Source organism: Nothoprocta perdicaria, unplaced genomic scaffold (assembly GCF_003342845.1).
Source record: "Nothoprocta perdicaria isolate Ctin4 unplaced genomic scaffold, notPer1 scaffold_174, whole genome shotgun sequence".
Classification (NCBI taxonomy): domain Eukaryota; kingdom Metazoa; phylum Chordata; class Aves; order Tinamiformes; family Tinamidae; genus Nothoprocta; species Nothoprocta perdicaria.
The window spans coordinates 1,152,273-1,159,735 of NW_020454916.1; the positions used below are offsets into that span (position 1 = coordinate 1,152,273).

The following is a 7,463-nucleotide window of genomic DNA, read 5'->3' on the forward strand; positions in this document are numbered from 1 at the left end:
ACCCAGCTCTGCTCCAAGGTCCCGTCCGCTCAGTGCACAGTTTGCGGGCATGTTATCCTGACAGGCTAAGCAGCTCTTTCGTTGCATGGGACACTCCGGAAGAGGTGAAAAGAAAGAATGAATAAATAAATAGAGGCAAGCAAGASATGCTCTCCCCGACTTCTTCAAAGGGCTGGGCAGGCAGCCGGCTCCCTCGGGCTGACAGAGGGGCAGGGAGGCTGTGCSGAGGACGGGCGGCAGGACGGGCAGGAGTGGCAGGACGGACAGAAGGAGCAGCTCAGGGCGGCTCTCGCCGCTTGGGGAGGGCTCTGATTCATCACCCCGTTCAGAGGAGCGGATGGGACGCCGCTAAACTCCCCTTTTTGCCTCCTCCCTTCCCCCCCGCGCCGCCAGGCAAGCCCCCCCTTTCCTCCCCCACCCCCTGCGCTGCTCTTTCTCTCTCCCCAAGCAGTGAGGCTCGGACAGTGCTCGGCTCTAACGCTTTATTTTAGGATGATCGGCCAAGGTCTTTGCAGATAGATTTTATCAGAAGTTAAATAGCGGGCGCTCGCCGCTCCCTCGCCAATAAGTCATTTTTAATAGAGACAAATCGCCCTGGACGCTCCGGAGCGCCGCTGCCGCCGCTCCTGCCCGCGCCCCGCGCCGAAGGCGAGCGGGCAGCCCGGGCAGCTCCCGCTTCCCGTAAGTGCCCTGCTCGGCGGCCCCGGAGCGCGACTGTGTGCGGAGACGGGGAGGCGAGGGAGGGGAGAGCCCGCCCGCCGCCCCGTCGCCCTGCGCCGGATGCGGAGCGGCCGCGGGACGGCCCGAGGAGACGCGCAGGGGCGGCGGGTTGCGCCTCTCGGCTCGCCCATGGAGCGCCCCGCGGAGCCGCGGCCGCCGTCGGACCCCGCACGCCGTACGTATCCCCGGCGCGGCGCCCCCGGCCGCGGGCGCGGAGCGGGGCTGGGCCGGGCAGGGGGGTCCGCGGCCGTCGGGGCGCCCCGGGGCGCGGCGTAGGAGAGGCAGAGGGCGGTGGGCGCTTGTGGGGGTGCGCGGAGCCGCCTCGGGGGGCCTCGTTTGAAGTGCCCGGAGCGGCCGGAGCCCTGACCCCGGCGCCTCCTGCCTCCTCTCCCCGCCCCGGCTCCGCTCCCCAGCGCGCTCCGCGGCGGCGGGGACCCCGCCGGGCCAGGCAGGCACCGGAGTCACCCCAGCCCGCACTACGGGGCTCTCCCGCCCAGTGGAAGGAAGGAGAGCCGGGGAGCGCTGCCTGCTGGCACTCGGCAGCAGCACGGACCGTGCGATCACTTTGCTCTGATGCTGGATTAACTCGATTTTAATCTTTTGTTTTCCCCCCACCCCCATCCACACACCCCATCTCCTCCTTCTCTACCGCCCCCCCTTGTTTCAAACCTAACCTTGTCTTGTGGTCATGGGGTCTATAATTTCATTTTTGTCTAGGCTGGTGAGAGCTCTGCTTGTTCTGTAAAGTGGATGTCAGGTGGATCTATGTTCTGGAAGGAACAAAGAGGCAGCGAAGGCAGCGCGGGGGAAGTTTGAGCGGCGAGGATGCAGGCTGTGTACTGGTACGCGGTCCTTCTGCTGCAGCCCACCCTCTACCTGGTGAGTCTCCGCGGCCCCTCGCAGTGGCCGGGGCAGGGAGAACTCGGGCCGGGGGGTTGATGGGGACACCAGCCGGGAGGAGAACGAACAAACTCACGACAACTCCGCTCACCCCGCCCGCCCGCAGCTCCGCCGGGGCGGCCGCCACCTGGGGCCGGGCGGGGAGCGCAGGGGCTCCTCGTGGAGCGGGGGGCAGAGCCGGCTCTTCTCCCTCTCCCCGGCCCCGCGCTAGAGGCAACTTCTTGTCCGCGCTGCCCCGCGGAGGGCGGGAGCTTCCGCGGAGGAACAGCTCCCCATGYGCCGCTCCGGGAGGCACTGGCTCCGCGCAGCCACGCAGACGGGCACGCAGTGACAGTCGCAGTCGGGACTTCCGTGTGAAGTGTCATTGCCTCCTGCCGCAAATCTGCTTTAAGATTACCGGGGGAGCACGAGTAAACACCGGTGTTATCTCCAGGAATACACGCATTATTCCCTGTAAAAGCGCTAGGAACAAAATCGGGCGGGCTGCTGCTTCCTACTCGCCTGAGGTGCTCTACGCGGCAGGCGCGCCACGGCAGCGCCCATCACCCTGGGGTCGGGGCGGGGAGGAGAAACCCCAGCCCCAAACCGGGGCGAGGAGCCGCGGAAAGGCTCCGCGCAGCAGCACCGGTGCCTGCGCCTCGCTGCGCTGCGCGCCTCGCTGCGCTGGCGCGGAGGCGCCGCCTGGGGGCGCTGCGCGGCAGCCGGAGCGCGGAGCGGCGCGGAGCGGCGCGGGGCGGCCAATCCTGGCGGCGGGTTGGGGAGGAGGGGGGTTGCGCGCAGCTCCCGCGGCCGCCAAGCGCCCCGCGCAGCCCCGTCTACCGCGGGCGTTTCTCTTGCGCACCTATTTTATAGCCGCGGGTGGGGACGAGAATAGGGGGGGAGTGTGAAGGAGGGGAGAAAAATGCGCGGCAAATAATCCATCAGAAAAGCCGGGGCGAGATCGATACGTCGTGTTAAATATTAAATGTGTTTGCTGGCAGTTAAACTGCTCTCGACTCATTACAACAACAGCGCTGGATTTATTCTAATGCGCCGCAGTCTGAACAACAAGCGCATTAATTCTCCTTTAATTGTAAACTGGGAGCATTTGAAAACCATTCAGTGTGCAAATTATGCTGATTCAATTACCGTTTAGTTACAGACTTCATTACCTGAATGCTTTTTTTTTATTTTTTTTTCCCCGAGGGTTTGATACTACAGAGAAAATGAGAGTTTTCTTAATTCTCTCGAAACAATGTGAAATATTATACAAAAAAAAAAAAAAAAAAAAAAAAAAAAAAAAAAAAGAGAATAAGAGGCAAGTTAGGGGGAGTGGGCGCGTTCTTCAGTTGGACTGTGTCGTCTTCCACGAAACAAAGTAGGGTGGAGGAAAATCCAGAGGATTTCCCTCTCTCCCACGACTCCTCCAAGGCGATACTTCCCCGTTGGTGCCAGTAACTGCCTGTTCTCTTATTTCGGGAGAGACTCTGGAATTCGCGTTAGGGCCCCAYGGGGTGACAAGCTGATGTTTAGCACCGAAGCGTGAAGCTGTGACCAGAGCTGGGACAGTGACACCGAGCAGCGGTTTGTGGCGCCCATCCGAGTGCACGTCTCCGTTCTATTCTTCARCTAAGAACTATAATTTCAGTAGCCAAAGTGCTAGGAAGGGTAAATGAAACAGAAAGGTAACCAGCTTTCCATAGAGTATTTTTAAAAATACCCTCTTCGAGAGGYGTTAATATATATGTTATCCTCTCTATTGCCCTCCGTGTGAGCAGGCAGCATTCAGGGGCAGGGAACAGTGGAAGCAAGGCTAGGTCGCCTTGAAGTTTCTCATTTGCGGCCATCCGGCTGCCCTGGCGTTTCTCGTCACCAAATAGACCAGTGATTTTTTTCTTCTTTTCTTAATGATATCCTGAAAAATGGAGTGGAAAAAAAAAGCGCTTCCGCTTTTCTCCTCCTCTTTTAATAGAGCCATTCAGTCTTATTGCCTGAAATTTATAGAGGTCACGGCCGAGCAGAATGACTGGGAATTTTGCCGGCGTAGAGAAGGTTCGCTGTATTATGTTTATTGATAAGAACATTAGTTAGTCTGGGCGAGACATGCATTTTCTCCTTGTTTCTAGTTGTGCAGTGTGCTGAAAACGTTATATTTGATTTGCCAAGAAAATGCACTTCCTTCGGCCTAAACGAATAATTTAGTGCTTATTTGGTAGAATTGGGAGTTAACCTTTAAAGGCTTGCAGTTGTTGTGTTTCTTCAGATTTAGAGAGACACAGAAATATTCAAAATGCTGCACTCAGTCATGAGGCTCCACTTTGCTGCTCTTCTTTCAAAAGCATCTTAGTCGTATTTTAACAGTTAATGTTTTCTTTCATAGTAATGCTGTGCCAAACTCAAAATACTCAGTAAGGAAGCATGTAAATATTAGGAAAGAAAAATACACCCGGAGACTGTAGTCTGCTAAAAGCTTGAGCACTGTGTATTTTTAAGGACACCAGGGTTTTACACCACTTTTAATTGAAACCTTTTTCTCTTTTAATTCCCGACTGCTTCCCGGTGAATCTCCAATCTGACCCAGAAGGAGAACAATCCACCAGGCCGTTGCTTTTCARTTCTTTATTTTTCCCGGGTAGAAGCAACATGCGGCAGGACCAAAGCGGCGGGCGACCAAATCACGCGGGTGGCTGGAAAAGARGGCGAGCGCTTTAACCGCAGCCAGTTCTCGGCGGTGCAGGTCGCGGACGGGCCAGTCGGACGAGGCGGCCCCTCACCGTGTCGCCCGACAGGGCAGCGCCGGCAGCTCCCGGCTCCCGACGGCCGTTCTCGAATCCCGATGGCGGCTCCCGGCTCCCGACGGCCGCTCCCGGCGGCGGCCGCTGGCCCCGCGCAGCCGTCGGGCTTTGTCTCCATCCCGCCGCCCCCGCTTGCTCCGGAGGGAAATTCCTGTGCGGTGCAAGGCAGGGATAACCCGGGTTCGCCGCGCTTACTCTTATTAAGAGGCTTCAGCTCCCTGCCGGTGCTTGCTGTGGGGAGCATCGGCTACAGAGCTGAAGCCAGACGRACTTTTGCAGGCTGCTAGGGTAAGGCTTGCTCTCCCTGCTCTCTCCTGAGCCTTGCCCCCTTCTCCCAGCAAAAAGGTGCTTCGTCGACGGGTTTATAAATTAGGATTTACATCTGTGTTAGTTTACACAGTGTTTTTTTTTTTTTTTTTCCTCCTCTGTGGAAGTAGCGCAGATGAGAGCCCTTCACCTCCTGGTGGRGTCTGCGAGCAGGACGTGTCCCGGGAGAGCTGCTCAGCGCGGCGCTTTGCCAGGAAAGGGCTCGTCGGGGCTCGGGGTGGCTTTCACAGGGCGAGGACGTTAGCACAGGCCCAGAGGAAAAGCCTCCCCTCTTTATTATGCTCGTTTTTAAGGGGTATTTCGCACCGTCACTGCAGTTTGGAGGCCTGACTGCCGAGGGGAGCTTTCCTGCAAAGATGCCGTGAACAGCAGCACTCAAATTGTCCTCAGCGGTGGCACATTCGGTGCGGTATTTGCTGAGGGGGTAAACAGGAGGTTAGTGGCTCCAGAGTTTGTGTACATTTAATTTCGCTCCATGTCGCACTGTTTGCGGTCATTTCTGCCCAGTTAATGAAAGCTAAGGAGAACGTGAGGAGATATCACGTGCCAGCGGAGACAGTTTTTCTTTTTCTTCTCTCTCTCTCTCTCTCTCTCTTTTTTTTTCTTTCTATTTCTTCTTTTTCCCCTCTCTGTCTCTCCTTTTTTTTTTTTTTTTTTTTTTTTTTTTTTTTTTTTTCTGCTGATTGTGTCCTACTTTGTCGTGGAAGGAAAAAAAAAAAACTCTATAAGCAGCGAAGATAAAAGAAAACAACAAAAAAACCCCGAAAGACAGTCGGCATTGTTCTATCATAATCACCACCCATGGTATTTTTGCAGAGGCATTGGTGTTGAAAGCGTTCGAGTATTGCTTTTTTTCACCCCGCGAATAAGCGATTTCGTACAATTTTCAACTTGACGTCGAAGGGGGCAAAAGAGGGGGAGGAGGGAAGATGCAGGGAGGAGAGAGAGAGGTGGCAGGACGGTTTTTTATGCGAGTGAGTTAACACAGTCTGCAAACAGTCTCGCTCCTCTTCTCCTTTTGAAGGAGTTGGAAGGAGTTTCGCGGCGGTGCGCGGAGGGAATTGCTATTCGGAAGGTGAGGCGCGAGAAAAGGCAGCCGAGTCGGGTCTCTTGCAGCTGGTGAAACGAATTTACCTGCGCTGTAGGTTTCTGTCAAGCGGAGCATGGTGCGTTTCCTCCCGGGCTTCATTTCTGCCTATCCATCAGAGGTTTAAGAAGGGGCTTCGCTGAACGTGAAGTTCCTTTCCCTGGTGCTTAATATACACCATTTTCACTTTTTAAAGTGAACCTGGAACAGGTTTAGTCTTTTAGGTAGTGAATATAGTTCACTATCTCCTCCTTTGCTTGATTAGCCAAATCTTCCAAGTCGGTACCTAGAGGTATCCATTTTAAGCTCTTTAGTATTTCCCTGYATCTCTAAACCGCCATTTTAATTAACCAAAAGGCAATTTTCCAGTCGTCTTGGAAAGTGCTGTGAGGCTGGTTAAGACACCATTTGCTTGGAATAGCCAGTACTTGGAGAAATGAGTCTGTAAGACGAACTTCCCTCCTTAGGATTGGCTTCTGTTCTCCCAATTGGACTTGAGTGAAGTTAGTGCTGTGATTTATCAGCTAGTTAAATTCCCAACTCGCTCTTCTTGTAAGTCAGCATTAAACCACCTCCTGGGTGCTTTGTAAATACAGCTTTAGCATTTTTTTTTATGCAGCGGATTGACATGTTGACGATTCTGCTTTAAGGAATGTGACAATAAAGTGGAAAACCAAAGGCTGGCGAGCACTTCATCAAGGATAAAAAGGTTCTGCTGTAAGGATGTCACTCAATTTATTGTGAAAGTCGAATGAATTACGTTTAATGAAAGTGCTCCCCAGATGAATATTACCAGCAATTTCCTGAGTTGGCTCTGTCAGATTGATATGAGGAAATGCCAACCCATATCAAAAAAGATCTCCAATCTCAATTACTATGCAAGCTTTCGAAGAGCTGCTTTTTATTGATATGATATATATTGGCGGGTTCTTAGTGCTGTGGAAACTGCTCTCCATTCAACAGGACAGCACATTTCCTATTTTGTTACTTAACCCTATGTTTTTCTGGTGGCTATTTAAATTTCTGCTAGTGCCCTTCCTTTTGGTAGAAAAACCACCTTTCACACTCTTTGCCTTTGCCTTTGCCTTTCCATAACTGAGAGCGATCCAAGTCATGTGTCCAGCAGCGAGGAGGGACGATGCTCATTTCGGGAAGTTTTTTTCAGCCTGGATGGGCAAAGGCGAAGGTCAAGAGAAGTGACTTGACTGATTCAATGTCATCGGATCCCCTCATTATCAGGGTATTTCTAGGCAAGAATCCAGAGCACGGCAATATTTGTTATGATAAGCAATCCCAATATTCACACTCTTTCTTCCCCATCCCTCTAGAGCTTCCTTGGACAAATTAGAACATTCACTAAGCCCATGAAGAGAGAGAAAAGCTCTTATGTCGCCTCATCTACATAAGAATTGACTTTGTGAGAGGCTTTTCTGCTCTGTTTTAACTACTATGACACTGGTCGCTGCTTATAAACACATTTTCTTTCCCTAGAATCCATCTTGCTCGTCTCAGTTAAAGAAGGGATTCAGTTAGCTTTCCTCTACCACTTTCCTCCTCTCTTTCTATTTTTCAAACCATAAGGCGCTCCATACTCTGCAGCAGGACAGGGGCACGGGCAGCTGCATACACGGAGTAATGTTCTGAACGTGCAGCGC

The 7,463-nt window shown here is 53.3% G+C and overlaps 1 long non-coding RNA gene across 1 annotated transcript; it reads left to right on the forward strand.

Moving 5' to 3' along the window:
* The first annotated feature begins 862 nt into the window (after window positions 1-862).
* Window positions 863-1,512, forward strand: LOC112944759. The gene is made up of 2 exons (XR_003248832.1): window positions 863-895; window positions 1,438-1,512. It is a non-coding gene; the product is annotated as an uncharacterized LOC112944759 (long non-coding RNA).
* Window positions 1,513-7,463: the final 5,951 nt, after the last annotated feature.